This window comes from Oratosquilla oratoria, chromosome 18 (genome assembly GCF_046742065.1).
Source record: "Oratosquilla oratoria isolate Oo_2021 chromosome 18, ASM4674206v1, whole genome shotgun sequence".
Taxonomy (NCBI): Eukaryota; Metazoa; Arthropoda; class Malacostraca; order Stomatopoda; family Squillidae; genus Oratosquilla; species Oratosquilla oratoria.
The window spans coordinates 5092603-5118504 of NC_134794.1; the positions used below are offsets into that span (position 1 = coordinate 5092603).

The window sequence follows — 25902 nt, forward strand, 5'->3', positions numbered from 1 at the left end:
CAATGGTGGGTTATTGACTTATCTTGTATCAGGCATGATATTCTTCCGATTTAAATCGGAATTCCGATTTTTTTCTTTTCCTGACAATGAGCTCGATTTTTTGTCATTAATTCCTGATTGTCATTAACCCCTTCCATACGGTGCCGCACACGTAGGCGTCATGGACTTAGATCTCGGTGGCAGCAGCCAATGCCAGCCGTACGACGTGTCGTAATAATACTCGCATCATAAAATATAGTCACCGCTTATATCGATCGTTCTCTCTTCACCCGTGAATTTTGATAACCATAGAAAATGCGATTACAAAAGAATTAGAAAGAATGTCATTATGGAGGGGCGACTACAATAAATATAATCAAGACGCCGATATGGCAGCCTCGGGAATACACTCGCTCCCCATGACGCCTACGTGTGCGGCACCGTATGGAAGGGGTTAATGATTTTAATAAATGATCTTGATAACAAAAAAATTGTTGTGGTCGAATGATTTTTGGTTGATGTGAAGTTTTGGGCGAATCGTATGTCGGCTGTACCTGTGTGTAAGCAGTTTATTTTGTGCTGGCCCGCAAGTGATTCGTTTTGTGGAGCATTACGTGGTGTGGTGCGCATGTGTATGTATAGCAAGGTGATGACTGGGGTAGATTTTATTTTGGCTGAATTATATCGATAGCAACATCAACGGAACAGCTTGCATGCATTTGTTTCCTAGTGATTCAGCCCCCCAGGGATTCAGCCTGGGCCCACAGACCCCCTGACCCCCACTGGGGCTCTGCCCCTGCCCCTGGACCCCTGGCCAATGTAGATTTATTTATTTATTTATTTATTTATTTTTTTTTACCCACTATCATGCCTGTTGTATTTACTCAGTTTGATCTATATATATACATATATATATATATACACACCAAGAGCTTTTTCCCCCTTATAAGGGAGGTAGCCAAATCAAAGGGCACGCACCCAGTCCCACCCATTCCACCCATTCCACCCTCTCATCTTGGCTCCTCTTGGATGACGGGTCATCCTGTCTCCCGCCCAATGCCTTGGGCCAGAAGCAATGCAGCAAGGCACAGCACATATGCAGCAGGGCCAATTCACTTACAGTACCCCCCACCACCACCATCGTCTCTGTCCCCAAATGCAAATACCCCCAGACTACCTTAAATATTTCTACTTGAAATAACTTGGATGATATAACCCAAATCTTGATATGACTGTTGGAATTTAAAGATATAAACCAAGATGAAACCACACATGAATTTGTAGCTAGGGCAGGATTTAGAAAATAAATAAGATAATTTAATAAATAAATAAAAAAAAAAGGATAATAATCTGCATGTCTGCGACTTAATATGTGAAGAAAATCTCTTGTTTGCTCGGGTGAAAGTCAGTACAAGGAACAGGGGTGGAGACTTTCTGAATATTACGTTCCGAATAAAAGTGTGGCCTCTCCTTGGCTTTTCCCCCCAAGATCTTGGGATTTTTGCCATCATCTTGGAAACTTGGATATGAATTGTAAAAAAGTAACGAATCTTTTATTTTTTTCACCAAGATTTGTTCATTTTTTACCATTTATATCTAAGATTCCAAGATGATGGCAAAAATCCCAAGATCTTGGGAAAAAAGCCAAAGAGTGGCCACACTGCCGAATAAGAATGTTTCTCTGTTTTCAGGATGACCGCGACGTCTGTACAGCACCATCTGGGCTGGATTGCTGCTTATCAGGAGGAAATGACGCTCATGGACAGGCAGGGTCCTGTCAATAAGGTGGAAAATGACTTTATTTTACTTGTTTATTTTTCTGTTTGAGATGAGGTGTCTGAGAAGTATGGTAGGGGTTACTAGGTTGGATTTAGTGATAAATGAGGAGGTGAGGAAGAGAACAGGGGTGGTAGGGGAGTTGGGAGATAAAGTGGATGAAAGAGTATTGGGATGGTTTGGACACGTGGAAAGAATAAGTGAAGAAAGACTAGTAAAAGAGGTTTGGAAGGCAGAGGTGGAAGGAGTGAACATGAGGGGGCGACTTAGGATGAGATGGATGGATGGGGTAAAAGGGGCATTGCAAAAGAGGAATGTCTGTTGAGGAAGGACAGAAGATAAGGGTGAATGGAAAATGGTTGTGTATGGATGATGTTGTGATGGATGAGAGGGAGTGAGGGAGTATGTGTGAAAAATAATCTGACACAGCCCGAAGGTATTTCTCCCCGTCTTCTCCTTTTCTGCTTGAGGGGACGGAGTGGGGGGATCGCCGATATAATGAAGTGGCCTTGGTGTGAATGTGCTGTGTCTTGCTGCATTGCTTCTGACCCAGGGCAGTGGGTGAGATGCCGTGATGACCTGTCATCCAGGAGAAGTCAAGAAAAGAGGAAGGGAGGGAGGGGTGGTGAATGGGAGTGGAGTATGTGGGGATGGAATGGGTGGGAGTGGTTTCCATGCCTTTTTCTTTTTGGCTACCTCCCGTGTAAGAGGGAAAAAGCCTTTGGTATACGTATTTATGCATGTATGTACAAATACAACATACTTTACAAGTGCCCACTACGTATTTTATAATACATGCATTGTGATGCATCGTTGTACATCAGGCAACCTGACGTGCACGCGAATATTTGACTCATATTGAAGAGGTCAAACCCTCCTTCGCCTCTTGGCAGATGCACTGTGTGTTGGAGCGTGTGATGACAACCGTGAAGGTAAGGTAGAGGGTCTCAGAATGGTTTTGTAAGTTCGAATTTGTCCATTGTGGATTAACTCTCTGCCGTATGGACGAACAACTGCAGACGGCAGCCACCGAGGACAGAGAGAGTCGGTTGCCCTCCGCAGATGGACAGAGCCGTCACACGTCGCTAGACGTGATTGACTGCAGGCAGTTGTTAGGATGAGCCAACAAGTTTTTGGAATCTGCATCTTTTATGTTTTATTTTGTTATTTATTTATTTATTTATTTTTTTTTTTTTATCATTATTATCATTCAGTGCCCTTGCTATGGATGTGCTGTCTCTTGCTGCATTGCTTATGACCCAGGGCAGGATGCAGGGATGACCCGTCATCCAGGAGGTGCCAAGATAAGAGGGAGGGTAGAGGGTGGATGGGAGTGGAGTATGTTGGGGATGGAATGGGTGGGAGTGGATTTTATGCCTTTGTTTTTTTTTCCAAAAAGACTTTGGTATATGTATGTATTATTATTTGTTTATTTGTTTTTATCATTTGTTTATTTTTTTTTAAGAGAGTGTGCCATATATTCTAATGGAAGAACCTTGTTTGAAATTATGGTTGAAGAAATCTGCCATTGTTTTTCGTCTTCAGGAAAACGAGAGTCTGGTTCAAGTTTGCTGATTCCTAGTTGAGGTGCATCAGTACGGTCCAGAAGAAAAACGTTTGACTCTGGAGGTGAGATTTTGTTCGTCTCTTGTGACCTGTGGACATAAAATTTGCATCAGAACTTCGTTTCCTCAGCTTCTTCAAATGTACTGCATTTGTATTAACGGATCAATTGATTTCCCTTTTTTTATTCCAGGCATGAAATTGGTTACAAAATAGGACGAGGGAATCGTATGAGAGGTACAAAGTAAAGAGAAGGGAAGTTAAGCATAAGATAAAGGAAGCAAAGAGGAGAGCAGATGTGAAATGGGGTAAGAGTATGACAGAAAATTTTGAAAGTAATAAAAAAATGTTTTGGAAAGAAATTAAGAGAGGAAGAGGAGGCGAATCAAGTAGAGAAGGAAAGGTTAACCCCTTCCATACGGTGCCGCACACGTAGGCGTCATGGACTTAGATCTCGGTGGCAGCAACCAATGCCAGCCGTACGACGTGTCGTAATAATACTCGCATCATAAAATATAGTCACCGCTTATATCGATCGTTCTCTCTTCACCCGTGAATTTTGATAACCATAGAAAATGCGATTACAAAAGAATTAGAAAGAATGTCATTATGGAGGGGCGACTACAATAAATATAATCAAGACGCCGATATGGCAGCCTCGCGAATACACTCGCTCCCCATGACGCCTACGTGTGCGGCACCGTATGGAAGGGGTTAATAGGTGCAGATGGTGAGATGATAATGGAAGAGAAGGCAGTAAGAGGAAGATGGGCAGAGTATTTTAGGGAGTTGCTAAATGTGAAGGAGGATAGGGAGGGAAAGATAGTTGCAGTCGGAAGTGCAAAGAAAATGAGAGTGATGAGTGAGGAAAATGGAGGAGAAATAAGGAAAGATGAAGTGAAAGCAGCGGTTAAGATGATGAGAGCAGGTAAGGCACCTGGGTTGGATGGATGCTATGCAGAATGTCTGAAGAAAGGAAGTACAGTGATGGTGGACTGGTTGATGAGGTTATTTAATGTTTGCTGGAGAGAGGATAGAGTACCAGAGGAGTGCCTGTATAGTTCCACCTTACAAGGGAAAGTGGGACAAGTGTGAGTGTAGTAGTTTCAGAGGGATCAGCTTGTTGAGTGTAGTTGGGAAGGCTTATGGGTGGGTCTTGATTGAGAGGATTAGGAGAGGAACAGAGGGAGTAATGGTGAGGAACAGTGTGGGTTTAGGACAGGTAGGGGTTGTGTAGATCAGATTTTTGTGGTGAGACAGATATGTGAGAAAGCTATAGAAAAAGGTAAGGATGTTTTTTGGGCTTTTATGGATCTGGAAAAGGCTTACGACATGGTAGACAGAAGACACTGCATACTGCAGATATATGGGATAGGAGGGAAGCTGTTAAGAGTAGTTAAGAGTTTTTACGAGAGTAATAGAGCTTGTGTTAGGATTAGAAATGGAGAGAGTGGGTGGTTTGAGGTAAAGGTGGGACTTCGTCAGGGATGTGTTATGTCACCCTGGCTGTTTAATCTATACATGGTGAAAGAGGTGAATGCAAGGGTAGTGGGTCAGGGGTTGGAGATGATTAAAGAAAATGGAGAAAAGTGGGAGGTGAGCCAGTTGTTGTTTGCTGACGACACTGCACTTGTAGCAGGATCAGAGGAAGGATTGAGGAAGTTAGTGACAGAATTTGAGAAGGTGTGTGAAAGAAGGAAGCTGAAGATAGATGTGGGCAAAAGTAAAGTGATGAGATGTATACAAGGGGAGAGAGTGGCAGCAGGCTGGAAGTGAGCATCAAGGGTGAGAAACTGGAGGAAGTGGATAGTTTCAGATACTTGGGTGCAAATGTGGCAGGAAAGGGAGGAGTGAGGGTGGAGGTAGAATGTAGATTGAGAGAAGCAAGTAAATGCCTTGGTGGATTGAAAAGTGTCCCGTATTTTTCGGACCATAAGGCGCTTCTTACCAGAAGGCGCACCCATAATTTGCTATTCTCCGTCCTTACATAAGGCGTGCCTGACTATAAGGCGCACCTGGTCTCGTCATCGGATAATCATGCATATGTGAGTGCATTCAGAACTGAACATTTTCATTGTTGAATGAGAAAAATCTGTTGGGATTTAGCAAAATTACAAAAATAAATGATATACTTTTTTATTTTGGTCAGTGAAATCAGACCACCTCCATGGACGGTCTGCCCTACCAATACCCCTAAAAAACAACATAAACACGTTACGGGAATTGTGGGGAATAAAACCAACATTAGCAGTTTTATTCCCGCAATTTTCTATTCACTTAAAAACACAAGATTTATTACAAATGACGGTAAATTCTTAGTTTCGACCATGGGCACAATATAGCAATAGAAAATTAATTATTAATTTTGTGAATCATAATGTATCAACGTAATATGCAATTTTGTGAGCAGAAATAAAAAAAAACAAAAGGTGCTAAAACAGATTTCGTAAGTAACGAAGCCGTGTAGGACGAATGGTACGCCATGCTTGTTATGATAGATGCCGACATCGAAGAAATGAAAGTATGATGAATTCGCCTAACCTAACCTAACCTGTGTTTAATAAATCATTATCTGCAAATTAAATGTCATCCAGCTCGTCCTCGTTGTCGTCGTCGTGAGAGACGTTGGCGGGCTTTTCAACCACTCTCTCAGATTGCGGGGTATACAAAGTTCTTGCAGCTTGAAGGAATGCATGTATCTCCGCTCCATAACATTCAAGAAAATGTACCTGGCAAGGTACTGTCGTTAGTACCGAGGCCGTCAATTGACAGACAAGACGGTGTCCCGATCCTATGCTACTGACTTCGTTCATTAGCATATTTGCTTGTAGCAAGGTATTTTTTATTTTCATTTCCGCCCTCAAAATAGCACATTACGTTGATACATTTTAATTTAAAAAATTAATAATTAATTTTCTATTGCTATATTGTGCCCATGGTCGAAACTAAAAAAATACCCAAATGACTACAGTCGGAGTGGAGCAAGACTAGACCAATGCAAAATGGCTGTCTGTGTTGTGGACGCTATCATGTCATAGCCATGATAGCGTGAATGAATGCGGTGGTATGGACTCTAAAGCTGTCGAAGTTTTCGCAATTCTCTTGTCAAGATACATGCATCTTGGTTATAACTTGGTTGTAACATTTGCTAGGTCTATGCACTGTCGCCGTCAGCAGGCTAGCTACGAAACGTGTCAAAATACTATGTCACTATTCGAGGCCTTTTTTTTTTTTTTTTTTTTTTCCACATAAGCCACACATAAGGTGCCCCTCACGATAAGGCACACCACCTGATTTTGGCCGATTTTAAGGATTTTGCCCACGCCTTATGGTCCGAAAAATACGGTAATGAGAAATAGACATCTGGGAATGGATGCTAAGAGGAGACTGTATTTACCTAGTTGTATTTACCTAATTGTATTTTGCGGGAAGGGGAGCTATGCTTGTGTTGTCCCACCATTGTATCTCTCAGTGTCTAGTTTGCTTTTAAACTTGTGAATGGTTTTTGCGCTTACTATCATTATCCAGTTTGTTCCAAGTGTCTAAAACTATGTGGAAAACTGTTTTTCTTCAGTTCTCTTCTATAGCTATGTTTTCTTAATTTCCTTCCATGTCCTCTTGTGTTTCTCTTGTCCCAGTTTAGTAATTCTTCTCTATCAAGTATCTCTGTGCCTTTCATGATTCTGTAGATGGTCAGTAGGTCTCCTCTCTCTCTTCTTTGCTCCAGTGTCGGTAGCTCCAGTTTAGCCAATCTCTCCTCGTATGATAGGTTTGCAAGTGCAGGTGCCATTTTTGTAGCTGCTCTTTGGATTCTTTCTATTTTCTTTGTTCTTTTTGGTACTGGGGGACCACATTGTCGCCGTATACTCTAGTCTAGGCCTTATCAATGTAACCAATATTTTTTTTATCATGTCTTCGTCCAGGTAAGCAAAAGCCACTTTTATTGATCTTAGCAAGTTGTAAGTCTCCCCGACAATTTTGTTAATCTGTGTATCATAGGACAAGTCGTTTGTGATAATAACTCCCAAGTCTTTTTCGGATCCTACTTTCTTTACTTCCTTGGTTCCAATTGTATATTTTCTTGATATTCTGTTTTTACTTTTTCCAAACTCTATTATGCTACACTTCTTAGTATTAAAATCCACTTCCCATTTCTGACTCCAGTTCCATACCCTATTCAGATCTTCTTGCAGTGCTTCACAGTCCTTATCAGTTTCTACTTTCCTTAACAGTTTGGTGTCATCAGCAAAGAAGCTCATGTAACAGTTCATGCCCTCGTCCATATCATTCATATAGATAGCAAACATTATTGGAGCCAGTACAGATCCTTGCGGTACTCCTCTGATCACCTCTTTCCAATCTGAATATTTTGCTATGAGTACTACTCTCATCTTTCTTCCAGTCAGGAAGTCCTCCATCCATTTTAGTAGGTTCCCTCGTATTCCTCCTATGTGTTCCAGTTTTTTTAGTAGTTTTCTGTGTGGTACTTTGTCAAATGCTTTTTGCAAGTCTAGGAATGCACAATCAGCCCACCCGTTTCTTTCTTGCACTATGTCTATTAGTCTTGAGTAGAAGCATATCAAGTTTGTGGTGCATGATCTACCTTGTCTGAACCCGAATTGTCTTGGGTTTAATATGTTGTTATCTTCCAGGTGTTTTACCCATCTATTCTTGATGATTTTCTCACAAATTTTGGCTAAAGTGCTTGTTAGTGATACTGGTCTATAGTTGGTGGGTTCTTCCTTGTTTCCTCCTTTATATATTGGTACAATGTTAGCATTTTTCCAGTCATTAGGTATCTTTCCTTCCTGGAGTGAGCTATTTATTATGATGTGTATTTTGTCCGTTAGCTCTTCTTTGCATTCTTTTAGAATCCAATTTGCAATTCCATCCGGGCCATGTTATTTTCTGACGTCCAATTTTGATAGATGTTCTGATATCTCTTTTTGTGATGTTGTAAATTCACTCATGTGGGGAGAATGTTTGTTATTATCTACGTCCCAATTTTGTATTTTCTCTCTGGTGAAGACACATTTAAAGTGGTTGTTCATGATTTCGGCCAGCTCTAATTCTTCTGTGTATTCTATATTTCCTTGGCGTAGTTTCACTAGTTCCTGTTTGGTTTTAAGTTTACCATTTACATACCGGTAGAATAGCTTGGGCTGTTCTTTGCATTTATCTAATCCTTCTCATGGTTCCTTTTTTCCTCTCTTCTCACATTAACATACTCATTTCTATAGTTTATATAAATATGCCATTTGCTTTGTTTTTTGTCTTTTCTCCACCTTTTCCAAGCTTTGTCCCTTCTGTCTTTTGCCTCACTGCATCTTTTGTTGAACCAACATTTAATGTACTCTCTCGCTTTTGTCTTGGTACATGCCTGTTTACCCCTTCATTGTAATTATCCAACAGTATGTTCCATTTCTCTTCCACTGTTGTCTCTTCCATATAGAATTTTTCCCAGTTTGCATTCTGGAAGAACGTCTTTAGTTTTGCAAAGTCTGTTTTGTTGTACATCAATCTTCCTTTCCTATGCTTTTCGCTCCTCTTCATCTCTATTTCTTCCTTTAGTACAGTTTCGATGAGTACATGGTCACTCTTTCCAATTGGTGTCTTGTAGTGGACTTTGTCCACTATTTCAGGTTCCGTTGTAAATATTAAATCTAGTTTTGATGGCTCTTCATTGTTTCTGTATCTTGTGTTTTCACTGACCCACTGGGTCATTGTGTACTCCATGGTCATGTCTAGCAGTACATTGCCCCACACGTCATCTCCTCGTACTGTCATGTTGTCCCAACAAATTTCTTTGCAATTGAAGTCTCCCATAATTACTAGATTACCCATACCCATTAGTATCTCATTTAGTGATTTTCTTGTATCTAGCATTTTTGTGTGTTCGTTTTCTTTCCAAGCATTCGTTCTTGGGGGCACATAGGTCACCACAAACTTTCTACTTTTCATATTCTTGCCTTCGACTTTTATCATGATCAGTTCAACATTACCTTTGCCCTCTGCAATTTTTGTCACGTTTGGGTCTTTCTTGGCCAAGAACATGATTCCCCCCTCCCTGCTTTTTGTTCCTTTTTCTTATCCAGTAATTGTATAGCCCTTGTCCAATATCATTAGATGGTATTTCTCCTCTTAGTTTAGTCTCTACAATTCCCATTATGTCTGGTTTTTCTTCTAACAGATAATCATTGAGTTCGTTCAGACCTGAAATTAATCCGTCAATGTTAGTATAGGCCACTTTTAATTTTCTTCCTTCTCCATTATCTTTTCTGTCCTTGGTTTTTTCGTTTTGATGTGCCACTGTTTCAATCTCATGTCGATTACTCTCCAATGGAATTCTTTGCATTCTGTCTCCGTTCTCAACAAGTTTTTTTCCTTTGCTTCTTTTCTTAGTGACTTTTCTTTTTCTAATTCTTTTCTTAGTGACTTTTCTTTTTCTAATTCTTTTTCTAATTCCTCAGGAAGACAGAGGTGAGTGGAGAATGGTTGTATATGGATGATGTTGTGATTGCATGAGGAATGGTGGGGGGTGGGGTAGTATGTGTGAGTAAATTTTGACGCAGCCCGAAGGGATTTCTCCCCGTCCTCTCCTTATATGCAAGGGGGGACGGAGAGGGGGGGTCACCGATTAAATGAAGCGGCCTTGCTGTGGATGTGCTGTGTCTTGCGACACTGCTTCTGACCCAGGGCGGTGGGCAAGGTGCAGGGATGACCCGTCATCCTGGAGGTGCTCAGATGAGAGGGAGGGTGGGAGGGGTGTGGAGTGTATTTAGGGATGAAATGGGTGGGAGTGTTTTTATGCCTTTCCCTTTTTGGCTACCTCCCTTGAAAGGGGGAAAAAGCCTTGGTATATGTATGTATGTAATTCCTCAGTACTCATTTCTCTTTTTATCCACATCTTATTGTACTTTTCACTCTTTGCCAAATTGCCTACTTTTTCAAAGATATCTTCTACTACCATCTGTGACCTTAATTTTATCTTTAGAGGTAGATTTCTATCTTTAGAGTAGCGACCGATTCTGTGTGTCTCTTCTAAGTCTATGCTTGAATCTCTTTCCCCCCCCTGAATTTCATTTAGAATTTCTACTGCTGTCTCTTTTTCTTCTTTTTCTCTCATGTACCTCGCCAATCCCTGTTTTTCTTTTAGTCCATAGACCACAATACATTTTTTCCTATCTACTGTATCCCTGACCCAGTTTGCTTTTTCATTAATCACTTGGATAATTGTGTCTTTTGCATTATCCTGCATTTGCTGCTTGACTATTTCTTTAAAAGCAGTTTCCTTGTTTTCGATGTTTTCCTTCCACTTCTTAATTTTCTGAATACTTTCTTCACCTAGATTCTCTTCAATCTTTTGTGACAACTCATGTAATCTGTTGTTCACCTCTATCTTTAAATTGTCGCTGCTGTTATTTTCATTAGTTTTCTTCTTTTCATTATCATTCTTCAGCTCATTTATATCCCTTTTCATTTCTTTGATCTCGTTTGTGAGATCTAAGTTGGTTTTTCTTAGGTCAGAGATTTTGTGATTCGCCTGTGCTAAGCATTCCCTTAATCCTATGATATCATTTCTTAAGTCGCACGTGGATTTGTTTACATTGCGGTTCGATCGTCTGACGCTAGATGGCTCTGTTTCGTGACTGTCTCTCAAGTCGTTGTTTTCTTTCATGTTCGCTAATTCCATGATAATACAATTGACTAGCACTGCAGAGATATCATTTCGGACACTCACGATCACTCCCCACCACTACAATACAAACCAGGTTTCGTTTTCCGTCGTAAATCCCCTTCTTCTTGGTGATGGACGGCGACGACGGCGTGCGAGTGTGTGTGAAGGAGTGATTGTGTCAACAGCACTGTACGAGGCAGAAACATGGAACATAAGAAAGGAAGAGAGAAAGAGTTTGAATGGGTTTGAGATGAAATGTCTGAGAAGTATTATAGGGGTTTCTAGGCTAGATGGAGTGAGAAATGAGGAGGTGAGAAGGAGAACAGGGGTGGAAAGGGAGCTGGGAGATAGGGTTGATGAAAGAGTATTGGGATGGTTTGGACACATGGAAAGAATGAGTGAAGAAAGATTAGTAAAAGAGGTGTGGAAGGCAGAGGTGGAAGGAGTGAACGTGAGGGGGCCTCCTAGGATGAGATGGATGGATGTGGTGAAAGGGGCTTTACAAAAGAGAGGAATGTCTGTTGAGGAAGGACAGGAGAGGACAGAAGATAGGGGTGAATGGAGAGGGGTTGTGTTTGGATGATGCTGTGATGCATGAGGGGGAGTGGGTGGGGGATGGGGGGTGAGGAAGTATGTATGAGAAAAAATTTGACACAGCCCGAAGGGATTTCTCCCCGTCTTCTCCTTTTCAGCATGAGGAGATGGAGAGGGTGGGGTCGCCAAATTTATGAAGCAGCCTTGCTGTGGATGTGCTGTGTCTTGCGACACTGCTTCTGACCCAGGGCAGTGGACAGGATGCAGGGATGACCCGTCATCCAGGAGATGCCGAGAGGGAGGGAGGAGGGTGGAGGGGAATGGAATGGGTGGGAGTGGTTTCTGTGCCTTTTTCTTTTTGGCTAAACCACCCCCCCCCTTTGGTATATGTATGTATATACAGTATATATATATACTTTCTTTTTCTGATGCCAATGCCAATTCCTATTCACTCTTAGTTGCCAATGCCAGTTCCACTTTATATAATTACTTGCTTTATAATCTGTGTAGATTTATACCTGCCAGTTGTTGAGCTGTTGGATGCTGATGATTGAATGAAGTTAATGAAGGGCTTATTGATTGACCACTTGATTATCAATGTATGGATGGTTGTATTATTTTCTATTGGTTGAAAAAGAGGTAAATATTACCTGTTTCATAGATTTTATTAAAGCACATGTATCAATCCATTTCTTAATCCTAACATAACAGTAAAGCCTAAACTTAACTCAGTCTCTATAATAATTGATGCATGGAATGTGGGAAATGGCCAATTTTTATTTTTATTTCTTTTTCAAAACCTGTGTCGGGGCACAAAATCCAAATAGGATTTTTTTTTTTCCTCCTAATTTTCAACATGCTGACTCACCTGAGTACTGCTGCATTCCATGGGTTAATAGTCAAAGTTAAACATTCGCAAATTGAAGTTCAACAACATCAGTTTCTCCCCTGATTCTGAAGTCAAGTGGTTACAGTGTGGGGTGTAGACATTACCACCAATGCTGAAGAGCCGTTCACTCTTCACTGAAGATGGTGGAGAGCAGCACAGCATTTTGTTGGCAACTTTTTCCAAGTTCAGGATATGAGTTGTGGTTGTCTCTGCACCAACTCAAGGAATCCGAGTCTTGTGGTTCCAGTGGGAGGGGGTAAAACTGATCAACTTTGCTTTGTAGTGTCAGAACAGATGAAGATATATGTTTTTTTTTCTTTGAAGTTTGACTATGTCCAAATTTGACTCATGTGATTGTGAATTTGACAGCAAATCGTCTAAACATGAGTCAAAGTCATAGCTGTCATTGTCAAAAAGCATAAAGATGTATTGTTATGTGTTTACTTGTCAAAATACATAAAAAAAGCCACCTCATTCCCCACAGTTGTGATGCTGCTATGTGAAAATAAAATAAAGCAATGATTATTTGGTAGTGGTATCTCATATAGCACATAATATGTTGCATGGCTCTCTGCAGCCACCATAACAACGAATGATAGGTGAATTACTGAATTGGCATTGACATTGGCAAAACATTGCTGATGCCGAATTCCTTTCTAAAAAAAATGCCGATTCACCAAAAAAGTGCCAATTCTTGCCTATGCCGATTAATCAGCACACCCCTAGATGTATGGAGCAGTATCAGCTGATGAGTAAAGGAAATCAATATCTGTGTATTGCTGCAACAGAAATGATTTATGTCTACAGGAGTATTAGCTGAAGTACAGTTTCTTTTTCTTGTTTTTTAATCAAACAGGAGCCAGCTTCTTTATCATGCTTCATGCATCATTGTACAGCATAGAAAGTATTTGAGGTTCCAAGGATGAACCACTTGAACTGCAAATGGAACAGCAGGTAAGTGTGCATCCTTTCACTCACATTATAGCCAGCTCATCTTTTGTAATTGAACAGAGTGAAAAGAAGAAAAAAATATTGAATGTAAAATTATTCTCCCCAGGTTTGAGGCTGCCAGGAACCCTTTTCACCACATTTGATAAACTCAAGAGGTTTGGTGCATCACATCTCAGTTTGACTGTGGCATTATATATATATTTTTCTTTTAACATTATAATTTACATCATGTGTGAGAATCACAGCTGTTTTTATGCAGATGCTTCCTCAATAAGCGAGGCTTGGGAACAGTGTGGTTGGAGTATTGGTATGTACTCTCATAACTAATTTTGATAAACTATTTTACCCATTGACTTTTGTTGTAGTTTTCTTATTGTAATGTTTGTCACTGATAATCAGATCTACTTTAGTCTATTGCTATTACTTATGCTGATATCTAGAATTAAAATGAAGGAAGCTTCTGTAATTTAGTGCAAAAGATAAACAAAAAATGTACAGTACAGTTTCCTCAGAAAAAGCTATTGTTATTGCTTCATAAATAATACATGTAGGAAGACTTTATGAACTATTTTAATATGAAGTTGCATTATGCTTATGATAGCATGGATAGTATGATACATCTCCATGACATGCATCAACCAGTCTATTTAAAGTGATATAAAGTTTTGTTGTTGTGCAGTACGTTCCATTGGCAGAGTTAATATCTATGAAACATTACAAGAAATATTTTTTCTCAAGTTTTGCTGACTGGAAACCCACAGCCCCTCAGTAGCCGGCAATGGTCCTCAGGCCTTCCCATAGATCTCTGGGAAGAAATGTTGGACTATTGTGTTGTATGATTGGTTCTGTGTCATTGGCTTGTAGTAGTGGGAATGGAGGGTAGCAGTCACCAGTTGTCTGCTCTCTTAAGTGAGAAAGTAGAGGAGATGTTGTCTTAAATTGATGGAGAGGGATCCTCGGTCCCACCCACAAATTGAGTGTCATCATATTCAGATGAAGGTGAGGGTCTTGATGGGTTTTGAAGAAGACGGGGAAACGGGTCTCCGACACCTGTCTCTCAGAACCACCACTTCCATACCCGTCATCAGCCCCAACTGGAAATCATATATATATATATATATATATATATATATATATATATTTGAGCTTTCCAGAATTACAATTACATACGAAGGATTACAAAGGAGGAGCATACCGACAGGAGGCTTTTTGGTCCATAAGTAGATTGGATGCGAAAAAAGTTATAATAATGATCACTAAATAGATAAATGAAAATTATAATGTAAATAGTAATAAATAAAATAAATAGGTAAAGTTAAATAACAAACAGGTAAATAGTAAATGATAGTAAATTGACAGATAAATAATGAAGTATATACAGGCAGTAAGTCTTCTAAAATACAAATTTTGTTGAAGGTGATGCTGTTTTTCTGCATCAATAATTTTCTTTCAGATTTTCACCTCCCTTGTAGCCACTGTCACCACCACTGTCGGTCCTCGATCATTACGCTTATATTTGACTTGTAATTCCACTCGTCTCGAGGCCCCTTGCCTTTGTTACGCGAGTTTCACTAAATGTTCAAGTTCATCTTAAGCAGTATTTCCTGTAGTCTCACTAGTTTCCAATTTCATTAGGCCCCATGCCTAGTTCTCTCGTCCTTTGGGTTAATAAAAGGGTGGTGAATTTTCTTGCTTCTTGAACTAACTGAATACAGGCAGTGTATGTTCTCTAGATTTTCTCCAGACCACCTTCGTTCAGACGTCACTTTTTATTCGACCAATCTCCTCTGACTTCTCAAATATATGTCACTCCTTATAGGCGTGACTTTGAATTCATGCACCAATAGTTTTTCTCTACATACCCATTTACCTCCAATCCGAGAGGCTGTTACAGTTCGAGAAATATTGGTGCGTAAGCATAAGCATGAGTATAAGCATGACGTCATAGACGAGTAGTATGTCTTCAGGAAGGGTGGTCTGCAGCACACATAAGTTTCAGATTACATCAGCGATTATAAAACAGTCGGTGTGTTTACATAACATACGTCGCTTTCCAGTCTTTGTTTATATTAACAATAGGCGTCGAATCTGGCCCCGCCGAGTCAGCATTGCAACACCCAATCTCATTTCCATTCGCTACCGGCCTCTTACACAGATACTTTCTAAAGATCTCACTAATCGCCATGTAGCAGGGCCTAAACTCAGTAGAACTTGTGCGTAGGCGGACGTAATGTCAGATCTGGATTTCGGCTCAACTGAGCCTTCTTCAGGGAGTGTGTCAAGTGTCAACTGAGAGTGGTATTTGACCACATGAAATTATTAGACGGGGAAGATCACATGATAGTATGAAAAATGGGCATAAATGATGTCATGCCTCTGGCCTACCCTGTGTTCTCATCCTGGGTAGCGCTTATAAATCAAGTGCCTATATGTTCAAATTGGGGTTTTTATCCTCGAATATCTTTAATTTTTTCGGGTCCATGCAGGTTTCCAATATTTTTGTGTTCTGTTTGAATTCTTCTCGTGTAATGTGGTGTCCATGTGATGCCAAAGCATGGTTCTTTGGGGCTCCTGTGTATTTGTGTCCAACCAGTCTGGATTCCAGCTTCATAGTCGTCATGCCTATGTACGAGGAAGGAAGGGCTTCACAGTTCCTTTTGTGCATTTATATTCGTATATGACATGAGACTTTTTCAGCTCATTCCTCTTTTGGCGGGTGTTGTTTTGGAGAAGCAGATTGGAGGTTTTCTACCTTTTATAAAAGATGATTAGTTTGATTGAAGTTTTGTCATTCATAGGCTTTATGCTTCTTTTGACGATGTCTTTGATGGCCTTTTTATCTTCTTTGTAAGCTGTAGAAATGTGTGACTTGTAAAAAAGTTTTATTTCTCCATGGTTTGGAGTACTGTTGGAGTTGGTACACCATTTGTTCAAGATATTTTCAGTAACCTTATTAATTTCTTTGTTGCTGAAGCCGTTATTTACTAGTACCTGGGTAGTGCGTTCGAGCTCTTGGTGGACTTTTGACCAGGTATCACAGTGCGTAAGTGCTCGGCGGACATAAGCCCCAATGGTAGATTGCTTATGTCAACTGGGGCACTCGCTGCTTCCGTTGAGACATTGGCCTTCATTGGAAGGTTTGGTGTAGACATTGGTGGTGAAATTATGCCCACTTTGGGTAACAAGGACATCTAGGAAGGGCATGGAGTTACCCACACTGTGTTCAGTTGTGAATTTAAGTCCTGTGGCTTCTTGTAGGTTTTCCACTTCTTGGTAGTTGTTAACTTTAATGAAGATGTCATCAGTATACCTGCAGTATATCTCCGGTTTTTTCCATACTATGAAATATTAGTTCTTCATACTTCCCATGAAGAAATTTGTGAAAAGCACCCTCAAGGGGGAGCCCATAGCAACACTGTCGACCTGGGAGTACAGGTTACCTTGTGGGCAAGTAAAAGGTGCCTCACTTGTACAGCATGTTAGTAGCCATCTTAAGATATTCTCAGGGATTTCTATCTTAGGGGTGGAGTTGTCCCTGTATCTTTTATCACAAATAAAGTCAGTTGTCCTATTTACAGGAATTTGTGTAAATAGGGATTCAGCATCCAACGAAGCAATAAAATTGTTAGCATTGTTGTGTTTCAAGATGTCTATAAAATCACTCGCAGAAGTAAGTCTACAGGTAGCAGGTATGTATGGGGCGAGTAGGGCACAGAGTCTTTTACTAAGATGGTAGGTAGGCATGGGAATTTGTGCAATTATCGGCTGTAATTTGTTTCCTGGTTTGTGTATCTTCACATTACCATAACAGTAACCAGGTTTATACTCACCAGTAATTTTGTTGAGATGGATAGCATTGGTAGCCGAGTTATTGGCCTTTTTCTTTAGGTTTTCCATGGGGTCTTGGTTCAGTCTTCTAAATTTAGTGGTATCGCTTAAAATGGAATTGAGTTTATCAAAGTAATCTTCCTTTTTCATCATGACAAAAGCAGCAGTTTTGTCGGCCTTTCTGATGATAATGTTGGGGGTCTTTTTTCAATTCATTAGCTGCATCTATGTGTTTTTTCTTCAATATGTTGCTCCTAAAGTGTCCTCTAATTTTACTTGCCTCAGCCACCATCTCTTGTTTAATGTTGGTTCTACTGTGATTTTTCTTTTTCCAACTAGTTGGTCAACTTTGTTAATAAGGAGCTCACATTCAGTGCATTTTTGGAATTTAGAAGGTTTAGATATGACCTGGCATCTGAGACCCAGGTTCAGTAAGTCCTCTTGATGAGGTGTAAGTATTTATCAGTGAGATTCACGAAACCTTTTGTGATTGCCTTCCGTGAGGTTCACCAGTTTCATGTGGGTTCGTGTTATGGTTGTGTTTTTGAGTGAGATCTTTAGAAAGTATCTGCAAGAAAAGTATTAATGCAGAAAACAGCATCACTTTCAACAAAATTTGTTGGAAGACTGCATTATACACAATCATGCACACAAACAACACAACATACACTCTATAAAGGATTTGTGGGAAAACCCAGTTTCGGCTGTGGCATTCCTTGGGGGGAGAGGACTGCTCGGACAGACAGTCTAGGGAATGACAACAACAAAATTTGTATTTTAGAAGATAAATAATAATTAAATAAACAGACAAATAATAACAAATGGCAATCATTACAGCATCTTGCTTAAGTGTTTTATCTAAATGAATCTTGAAGGTTCAAACTGAACTACATTGCACTGCCTCTGCAGGAAGTTTATTCCATTCATCAACTACATGGTTGGTGAAGTTGTTTCTACCCACTTCCAAATTAAATTTATTTCCTGATAGTTTGAGACCATTATTTCTTGTCGGATTTGCATTCAATGTGAAAATTTTGCCACTTTTGATGTCCCCTTTAGAATCTTAAAAACCTGTATCAAGTTACCCCTGAGTCTATGCTTTTTTAAGGAAAACAGATTCATATGTTTGATTCCCCCCACCCAAAGGTTGCAAGTGTTCTTTGATTTGTGCAAGGTGAGGACCAGAAAGAAATGGTGCATTTAAATTGAAAACTCCACAAAATAGAATATTTACATTGGAACGAGTGAAAATAAGTTGGGGATCAAAGCCATGATACCAAAGTAGACTTTCCTCTGACTAAGCAGTTGTATAACATGAATATCTTATGTTGGTGTGCATCAGAATTGGTCTTTTTGAATTTTTAGTGCACCATTTCATCATCAATCAAAATGACTTCCCATCCACACTGCAGTGTGTAAGGTTGACAAGAGATGTTGGTCTCTTATAATTCACTTATGTTATTACAGAAAATAGAAATAGATTTCACAAAACATTGTTTAATTCCTTGTTACTGTATATCCAATACCAGCATTTAAGCATTATTAAAACAGAATAGTCCTAGTTCCAAATGCTACGGCTCAGATGCACATACCACATTAATATACATAAGGACCCTTGCCCCTTGCAAGGCAGTGGCCAAGTCCATACACCCACCCCATACCCATCTCATACTCATCCAAAAAAAAAAGAGGCTGTCCTTCCTATTGTGGCTCTTCACATGTTGAGTAACCTCATGTAGATTTATACATACACATACAAAAGGTCCTTACCCCCTTGTAAGTGGGTGACCAAATATAGTAACACTGAATAGATATTGAATATATATAGAAACATTGAATAAATTCCCTGTCTGGGGTATTGGGCTGCATTTTATTGTGAGGTTAAAAGTTGCTCAGTAGCATGCAGCTGATACTTTAGGGTCTATATGGGGTGCCCCTACAGACTAGAGCCACACATCATTTTGTCTGTGGTAGAGGAAATCGCTGTTCATAGAGAAATGGAGATACTTTATTATACTGTGGCTGCCCCTCCATTATGCTGTCCCCCCATTCTTGATACTGTCCTGTACCACTTCTCTGATTATTCATTTCCTTTTTCCACCAAACCCTGTGGTGGGGGAAAAGAATAATGCCACCAAGTCTTTCCACTTGAGTTATATGTGGCGACAAAAATGGGATGGGGATAGGACTAGACATCCTCCCTGTAGCCCCATAGGGGACATTGCAAAAATAGAGCAAAGCCATAAGAGGGTCTGGGAGGAGTTTTCCAAACAGAACCCTAAGGTTTGGGTCTTGTAATGTCCGTGGATGTGGTACAGATGGGAGTAAAAGGGAAGAGGTAGGCAGTATGTTTGTGAGAAGAAAGATGGATGTGTTGGCACTCAGTGACACTAAGTTGCAAGGGAGGAGCAAGTCTGAGTTTGGGAGGGTCTCAGGAGTGAAGAGGGGAAGGAGGAGAGAAGGGGTGGGTGGCTATACTAGTAAGTGAAGAGATACGTAAGGTTTCTTCAAGGTTAATGTGGATGAAGGTGAAACTGGGAAGAGAGATGTGGGTTTTTGTAAGTGCATATGGGCCTGGTAGTGAGAAGAGTGTAGAGGAGAGGCTTTTTAGCTGGATTTAAATGGGGGATTTGGGGAGGGGTGTTGGGGGATCTTAGTGCTGGGGTGGTTTGGGGTTGTGGGGTTCCAGGAGGGGGTTGTGGTGGAGATGTGTCTAGAAAATGAGTTTATAGTAGCAGATACAGTGCTGGGGGGGGGGGGGTTCATGTGAGAGGGGGTGGTGGATGGGGCATTGGTGGACTACATGGTGGGAGGAGATTTGGATGTACTTCATGTTCCATGAGGGAGGAGAGTGGGGGGGGAATATCAAATCATTATTGGTGGAGGATGGATGGAGAAGGGGACATGGACGGAGGGTTGGGGGGAGTGAGAGATGGAGTAGAACTGGGGGTGGAGAAGGAGTGGGGATGGTTCAAGGAAGGAGTCATAAGGTGTGCAATGTTTGTGTGTGGAACGGGGAGGATGGGGGGTGGAAGTAGAGGAGGGATGAGTGGTGGGATGGTGATGCAGCGAAGGTTGTAGAATAGGAGGCAAGCATTTGCAGATTGGTTGTAGAGTAGGATGAGAGAATCATGTGGTGGGGGAGGTGCAAAGAAGGGAGAGGAGAAGTGGAGCATAGGATATGGAAGGCAAAGAAGGGAGCAGATGTGAGGTGGGGTGAGAGTATGACAGAAAATTTTGAAAGTAATAAAAAGATGTTTTGGAAAGAAATTAAGGGAGGAAGGAGAGGCAAATCAAGTGGAGAGGGGGTAAGAGGAGATGGAGGGATGATGGTGGGGGAGATGGTAGTAGGGGGAGGATGAGCCAAGTGTTTTAGGGAGTTGCCAAATGTGAGGGAGGGGGGGTTGTGGTGGAAGGTGCTAAGAAGGTGACAGTGGTTGGTGGTTGGGGGAATGGAGGAGAAATAAGGAAGGACGAGATGAGAGTAGTCATTAAAACGATGAGAGCAGGTAGGGCACCTGGGTTGGATGGGTGTCGTGAGGAGTGGTTTCAGAGGGATCGGTTTGTTGAGTGTGGTTGGGAAGGCTTGTGGGAGGGTTTTGATCGGGGAAGGAACGGGGGAGTGGTTGGTGAGGAGCAGTGAGGGTTTGGGATGAGTGGGGGTTGCATGGGTCAAATTTTTGTGGTAGGGCAGATGTGTGAGAGTTTTAGGAAAGGGTGGGGATGCTTTTTGGGCCTTTATGGGTTTGGAAAAGGCTTGTGATGGGGTGGACTTGGGGGGGGAGGGCACTGTGGAGGGTGTGTGTTGCAGGTATATGGGAAGGGAAGAGCGCTGTTTAGAGCAGTTGGGAGTTTTTACGAGAGTAGTGGAGCCAGTGCTGGAATTGGAAATGGAGTGAGTGTTTTGAGGTAGGGGTGGGACTTTGCCAGGGATGTGTATTGTTGCCTTGGTGCTGGGGTAATGGGCCAGGTGATTAGAGGTAGTTGTGGAGGGTGGAGAGGGGTAGGAGGTGGGCTGGTTGTTGTTTGGTGAAGACTGCGCTCGTGGCAGAATTGGGGGAGGGACTGGGGAAGTTGGTGACGGAGTTTGGGAAGGTGTGCAAGAGGAGGAATTTGAGGATGAATGTGGGTAAAAGTAAGGTGATGAGATGTACAAGGGAAGAATGTGGCAGTAGATTGGAGGTGAGTATTGGGGCAGAGAGACTGGAGGAGCTGGATGGCTTTAGACGCTTGGATGGAGATGTGGCGGGAAAGGGGGGAGTGGAGGTGCAGGTGGAATGTAGATTGACAGATGCAAGTGAGTGCCTTGGGGGATTAGAAAGTGTAATAAGAAATAGATATTTGGTAATGGATGCTGGAAGGAGATTGTACGAAGGAGTGACTGTACCGGCAGCACTGTGTGAGGAATAAACATGGAGTATAAAGGAGGAAGAGAGTTGGAGTTTGAATGTGTTTGAGATGGGGTGCCTGAGAAGTATGGAAGGGGTTACTAGGCTGGATGGAGTGGGGAATGAGGAGAGCTGGGGTGGAAGGGGAGATGGGGTTGAGTGTTGGGATGGTTTGGACACATGGAGGGTGAGAGTGAGTGAAGAGGGATTGGTGGAAGAGATGTGGAGGAGTTGAATGTGTGGGGGCAACTGAGGATGGGATGGATGGATGGGGTAGTGGGGCATTGGGAGGGAGGGGAGTGTCTGTTGAGGAAGGAGGGGAGAAGGTGGAAGAGGGGGACGATTGGAGAATGGTTGTGTATAGATAATGATGCTGTGATGCATGGAAGGGGGTGGGTGGGGGATGGAGGGTGAGGGAGTATGTATGTATGAATGATAATTTGATGCATCCCGAAGGGATTTCTCCCCATCTTCTCTTTTTCTACATGAGGGGAAAGGGATGGGGGGTCGCCGATTTAATGAAGCGGCCTTGCTGTGGATGTTGTGTGTCTTACTGCACTGTTTCTGTCCCAGGGCAGTGGGCGAGATGCAGGGATGACCCATCATCCAGGAGGAGCCAAGATAAGAGGGAGGGAGGGGGTGAATGGGAGTGGAGCATATCGGGATGGAATGGGTGGGAGTGGATCTTATGCCTTTGTTTTTTTGGCTACCTCCCTTGTAAGGGGGGCTAGTCATTGGTATATGTATGTATGAATAAATATTGCATGGTGAAGTAGGATGAAGCATAGGGAACATTTAAGGCTGTTGAAAGTGGTCAATATAAACTTTGCTAACTCAGGTTTGTACACAGTGCAAGAAAGACTTGACACCATGTGAAGTAGATTAAGGAAAGATTTGGAACGGGGAATGGCATCATAAGTTGTAAGTTGCTACCTGTCAGTGGGTAAAAAATAAATAAATAAATGTAGTTGTTGAAATTGTAGGAATCAGGCCTGTGGACCCCAAAAGAGTATAAAAAAGGAATACCTGTACATGTTAGTAGTGGGAGGATTAAGGTACAAACCTATGCATGCATGGAAGCAGCGTAACAAAGTTATACATGTACACAGCTTTCATAATAAAAGGTATTTATTTTCATGGGTAAAAGGGGTGTGCCAATTCCCTTTTTTTCTGATTCAGATGCCAATTCCTATTTACCATTAATTGCCAATGCCCATGCTGATTCCTATTCACTCTTAGCTGCCGATGCCAGTTTCACTTTATATAATTACAATATATCAGTTTTAATATAAAGTAATTGAACTATGATTTTTACTTGCTTTATAATCTATTTACCTAGTTGTATTTTGCAGGAAGGGGAGCTGCGCTCGTGGTGTCCCACCTTTGTATCTCGCAGTGTCTAGTTTTCTCTTAAATTCATGAATGGTTTTTGCGCACACTATTTTTTCATCCAGTTTGTTCCAAATGTCCGCCACTCTATGTGTACTGGCTAATCAGTTCAACAAAGTATTCACAGAGGAACCAGATGGAGATGTGCTAAATCTTCCATTTAAACATGTGCCTGAAATGGCAAATATGGAGTTCTCAATAGAGAACATTAGAAATGCCATGAAAGAGAATAAATCACCTGGACCAGACGGAATACATCCTAGGATAATGAAGGAAGGAAGGAGAGCAACTGGCAGAACCTCCTAAATGTTATTTGAAAGGTCATACAATACTGGACAATTATCGATGGACTGGAAAATTGCAAATAGATTGCCATATTTAAACAAGCAACCAGTTGTGACCAGGCAAACTACAGACCAATAAGTTTCAAGTATTGTGCATAAACTAATGGAATCACTAGTCAGAAAGTTATGAAACACATGAAATCAAATCAACTATTTAGTAACAGGCAATTTGGATTCTTACCAGAGTGATCTACAGTTCTTCAATCAATAAGGGTATTGGACAGATGGACTCTGATATTAGATGAGAATGCTGCAGTGGACATAATCTACAAATCAGAATAGCGTGATGTGGAAAGTGGTGTCCCTCAGGGGTCTGTGATGGGACCATTATTGTTCGTCCCTTATATAAATGATTTACCAGAAGTTTTAAAGAGATGGAAGTGAAATATAATTGTATGCAGAGAATACCAAAATCTACAGGCGAATTAAAACCCTGGAGGACATTGCTGTTTGACAAAAAAAAAAATGTAAATTCATGAGCATTGGAAACTGTGGTGGAAGAAACTATGGATATAACATGAATGAAAAGATAACAGAAATAAGTACAGGACAGAAAAGGATACAGGAGTAATAATCGATAGTAAGCCCCAGTTCTCAAATCATCTTGCAGAAAAGATAAATAAAGCTAACAGACTTGTAGGACTTATCACAAGAACCTTCGTCTCCTTGGATGAAGAAATTTTCAAGTCTCTATGTGGCGCTAATCGGCCCCCATTTGGAGTATGCAAACCAAGCATGAAGGACACTGAAGCTGTCGAAGGAAGGAGTGCAGCGGAGAGCGACTAAGCAGGTACCAAAACTTAAGAAACTGAACTTTGAGGAGAGATTGAAGAAACTGAAGCTACCGTGCACGAGGCGATACGATTGAATCACTTAAGATCCTGACAGGACTCTACGATGAGGACGTATGCAAAGACATTTTGGCACTGTGGGAAAATGGCAGAACCAGAGGACAATGTCCTATGAAAATAGTAAAGACCAAAATTGGATAAAAGGAAGAACTCGTTTTGTAATAGAACAGCAAACAATCGGAATGCACTACCCACGTATGTCACAATCAGTTATTAAATTTGAGAGTTAGATAAAACATGGAACAACCAAGATTTAATGTATAAGTATAGAGCTAAAATTCAACATAAAAATATAAATAAAAAATAATTGCGTAGGTGTGCACTTCTGAAAAAAAAAAAAAATTGGAACCGTCCTGTAAAATTTCATCTTCCTAACTTACCTTTCTGATCCTGTGCAGCAGCCAATGTTGCCTACAAGCAGGCGGTGATTGCTATGGTCGCACTCATAATCCCAGACTGCACATCACACTGTTAGTTCATTGGCGCAAAAAGGCACAACTTAATGCAAATCATCACAGTAACACAGAAACACTCCATTCACATTCACAACGTATACAAAACGACAGCTAGCACAACCTCCATCTCCACCGCTATAGTCATACTGACGAGCACACTAGTGCTCCATACAACTCTCAATCTATCACTTTGTCGTAGTGCTCAAGATAAGGTTCTTGTGCTTTTTGGATGGGGGGCTGGCCTTGGGTGGGATGGAGGGAGGGAGGAGGAGGAGAGGATGGGGGTGAAGGGAGGGAGGTGGAGAGGATGGGGGATTGGATAGTGGAATTAAAATTGTGAATGTGTTTCTATTACGAGTCAAATCAGCGTGACACACCCAGCAGACCTCTATCGCTTGTCTGTCTTGCCCATTTCTGCCTCATCTCGCGTTGTTGTCCTTTCTGCCTGGATTATTTTTCTTCCGTCTGTTTTTAAATCGATACGTCACTGATGTGCAGACACAAAGTAGAACTCACAGTTTCGCTTACCATATGTGCATTACTTCCTCTTTTTCAACACCTCCTCCTTCCCCGCCCTCTCTGCTTTGTGGCAACACGCCACTGCTGCAGTTTCCCCTGAACGCGTATAGCTTTATTGTAAATAGAATTTGTAATCTTTGTCAAATCATTGTATACATCAATTTTAATCAATACTGTATATTGTAAATATTATATCATATTCAAAGATGGCCATTGTATCATGGAATCTATTTGTATATAACATTATTTGCATATTTTGTATAGAACATTCATGTATTCATCGTGTATTATTTATGTGATGGCGGAAATAAATGTGTATTATTGTAAACGTTCTTAGTAGACCACGAGCCTACAAAAATATCCAAAATGGTGGATTTGCCCCACACCTATGGTATCTCTAACTTCCTGCTAGAGCTGGGCTAATACCGCTAATGTCAGTACCGGAATTACCGGTAAACCACAATGCCGTTACCGGTATTACCGGTACTTTATTGGTAAAAGACTCGTGAGGTAGTAGTGACGTCCCAAGTTCGGGTCGCCTTTATGACTTAAATCTTTAAACAAATTTCATCCTACTATGGTGTGTAGTTACAACTCAAGTTTTGTAACGTCGTCACTATAAAAATCCTGCCTCCTGCATCACGAACGGGCGAAGGAAGCACTAACCTACCCTACATGCCTACTGGTGCTATAGGCAAAATTTAAAGGGTAATATATATATATACACACATATATATATACATATATATATATACATA

The 25902-nt window shown here is 41.1% G+C and overlaps 1 long non-coding RNA gene across 1 annotated transcript; it reads left to right on the plus strand.

Annotated features, from left to right (window-relative positions):
* The first annotated feature begins 3270 nt into the window (after positions 1-3270).
* Positions 3271-14829, plus strand: LOC143035017 (uncharacterized). The gene is made up of 4 exons (XR_012967285.1): positions 3271-3384; positions 3512-3626; positions 13276-13373; positions 13477-14829. It is a non-coding gene; the product is annotated as an uncharacterized LOC143035017 (long non-coding RNA).
* Positions 14830-25902: the final 11073 nt, after the last annotated feature.